The sequence below is a fragment of the Lycium barbarum genome, chromosome 2 (genome assembly GCF_019175385.1).
Source record: "Lycium barbarum isolate Lr01 chromosome 2, ASM1917538v2, whole genome shotgun sequence".
NCBI lineage: Eukaryota > Viridiplantae > Streptophyta > Magnoliopsida > Solanales > Solanaceae > Lycium > Lycium barbarum.
The window spans coordinates 403,987-407,256 of NC_083338.1; the positions used below are offsets into that span (position 1 = coordinate 403,987).

General features: G+C 34.5%; 1 long non-coding RNA gene across 1 annotated transcript; it reads left to right on the plus strand.

The window, feature by feature from the left end:
• Positions 1–6: 6 nt before the first annotated feature.
• LOC132629188 (uncharacterized) lies at positions 7–2,598 on the plus strand. Its single transcript, XR_009578139.1, has 3 exons — positions 7–1,191; positions 1,596–1,693; positions 1,809–2,598. It is a non-coding gene; the product is annotated as an uncharacterized LOC132629188 (long non-coding RNA).
• The last annotated feature ends 672 nt before the right edge of the window (positions 2,599–3,270 follow it).

Sequence of the window (3,270 nt, forward strand, 5' to 3'; positions counted from 1 at the left end):
CTTTTACTAATTATCTAATTCTCAATGTTTCAGGTGATGCATCAAAATCATAGTAATGTGGATGTGTGAATTCAGCCCCAAACAACTTGTTGTCTTTATTACTAGCCTTTTTGGCTTATTAACCTTTCTAATTTATTATTTCAAGTGGATGTGTGAATTCAACAACAAACAACTTTTTTTTTTTTGTGGTAAATAACAAACAACTTCTTACCTTTATTACTAGCTTTTTTTGGCTTATTAACCTTTCTAATTTATAAGGTTGTAAATCTCATATTTGGTCCTAGAATGTGATTTGTTTTTAATCTCTGTACTTTCAGAGCTGTCTACAACTCCTCAATGTCTGCAGAGAATTCCGGCGGAAAACAAATGTCTAAAATAGAGAAGAGATTTCCTGATACTTTTTTGTTTTGGGAAACTCGAAAAGGGAGGATTGAGGATGGGAAGTTGAGAGGACATGGAATGCAAGTCGGAGATACTGTTTCGGGGCCACGGGCAGACTTATCTTCTGTTGAAGTCAAAGGCGGCCTCTACCAAATTTATGCAGTCCATTGTTTCAGAAGTTCATCGAGTACATCCTTCAGAATGTGAAGGATATTTTCATCAACGAGAAGGAGCTGGAGAAGTTTTTTCTTCTGAAGAAAGAGTTTCAAATCCTTGAAGAAGGTCTCAAGTATCTCAAAACCTTCCTCAATTTCATAAAAGACGCAAGCATGGAACTAGAGAAATCCAAAATTCTCTTTAATCATATGGAGGTTGTCACTCGGAATGCTGCTTACATCTGTTACCTATGTCACGTGGAAGAAACAGATGAAGACATGGCATCTCACTTGAGACTCAAGATCTCAACTGTTTTGCAAGAGATCAAGCCCATTAAGCCCCAAATCGCCCATAATCTAATCTTGTTTTAGCTTGCAATTGTTTTTTAGGAAACTTGCAGCACTCATAGACGGTAGGACAAACCTGCACTCGTGGATTAGAATCATCAATAGCTGCAGCTAATGCAAGGAATACTTGGTTATGGTATTTTTCTTGCAAATGCGGAGAGAACTCACGCAACAACTGACAAATTGCATAGCAAGTTGCACATCTAGCTCGAGGATGAGGATCTTGGCAACAATTGAGAAAAACAGTCACCAGCTGCTCCAAATTCTTAATCATCACCTATAAGAGGAAAGAAGCCATTAATTCAAGGTAATCACTAAATCCAAAAATAAATAAATCGAATAGATGAGCTTTAAAATATACAATAGGGGACTTTGGGCAAATCTATATATATTATAATTGCATGACAAAGGCCCGCTTACGTGGCACTATCTGAATCCAGATAAATTCATTTATCTTTTTACTCAGCTTTTTGAGTTTTTCCCTTACTTTTCCCAATTTATGTTATTTTTAAAAACCCAATAGTTACTTCAACTGCAGAACAACTGTTTGAATGATCAATGTCAGTTTGAGAAACCCAACAGCCACTTCAATTCTAAATTAACGATTTTCTTAATTCTTCTCATTTATACACTAAAACGTTACTCCAATTCCAATCCAACCCTTTCTTACTTCTTCTCGTTTGCGTGCTACCTTATAATTAAAAATAACAGCATATGGAAGGGTAGAGAAAATCTCCTTTAGTCTATGAAGGTGGCAACAGTGATTACAAAGGACATACGCCGCCCGATTCTCCCATTCAAACATTTCGGTATGTTCTTGAGATTACATAACTATAGTAAAATTATATTCTTTTGATGAACAAAATCGGAGCTCACAAATTAATCTTTTCTCTCATCCTTGGCCAACTCTATAAAATGTTTCAGGGCCTGCTCGTCTGCAACCTCACCTTTGCTCAAATATGCGTCAGTCAACGTCTTCATCATTCCCGGCAACAAATCCTGGAAACGCTCCTTTTCGTTTGAACTCAGCATACGCTGAATGAATCTGATCACAGCTCTCATGGCTGCGATCCTCACGTATAGATCAAGGGTATCATCATTCAGTGTATTACGGAATCGTGAGTGCAAAGTCTTTGCAGAAGGGACTACTATTGTTTCACCTATGTCTTCAGCTAGTGCAGCAAATATAAGGAAAGCATGCTCTTTGAGGTAATTGTTTGAAGCGGAATCAGTGAGTCATTGATACAAGAATGGCAATAATTCAGGCCAGTTGTTGTTTGGGAGAAGTAAAGCACTCAAGCAATAAATGGTATAACAGCGGCGTTCGTTGATGAATTGTGATTCTTCCAAATTGATGATAGGATTAAAAAGGAAAGATTTGATGGCAGATTGAGTGGAGATGCTTAGATTGCGCCAAGTGGTAAATAAAGAGATTGAGTGTAATGATTTTTTACTAAAAAGGAAAAAACAAGAGGCAAAAAAGAAAGTTGAAAAGAAAGAATAACAAAAAAAGGGGTAAAGAAGCCCCTTTTTAATGGGGAGGGATTTTAATTTCTTGCACGAGCAGAGGAGCTAAACTTGGTAAAATACTCAATTTTTCATCTCCAACTTCAATTGCTGTAAAAATGGTGGAAATGACGGAATATAAAAGACATTGAAGTGGCGTTTTTGTTGGAGGAAAAATGGAATAGATGGTGGAGTGAAAAATAGAAAAGAAATTAGAAAATTTTAAATGGTGTGAAAAAATTACTTCCTCTATTCCAATTTATGTGATATAGTTTGACTAGACAGAAAATTTAAAAAAGAAAAAGAAGATTTTTTAAATTTATGGACTAAAACAAGTCATAGATATTTGTTTGACTATAACTCGTTTAATTAAGGATAAAAGATGAAGTTTCAAATTAAGTTATTTCTACATACATAGTAAAGTTCGTATCATTCTTTTTAGAATAAATTAAAAAAAATGCATCATATAAATTAAAATAAAGAGAATCTTTTTTTTTGTAACTGGAAATTTTAGTACCAAAATATAATAGTTTTTACAAAGCGGACGAGTCAAAATTGAATAACACTTACACAAAAGGCCCCAAGTCTGCGGGCAACAAGAAGAAATTAAATATTTATTATTTTTTCAAAGGAAATCAATATTTTTGTTATTTCCTTCTCTCAAGTCTTGGTCAACTTTTCCTCGTGTGAACACTGAACACACATGTAAATGCTCAGCAAGAAGACATCCAGTTGTAATTTTGAACAAAAGTTACTTTCAGCTCACACACCTTTCTTTCAAGGAGTTTACTCTTGATAAAAAAAAAAAAAGTGTTCACTTATTCATTTATACACCTTTTAAAAAACTATTAAATTTTAGAAAAAATTATTAATTTAACTA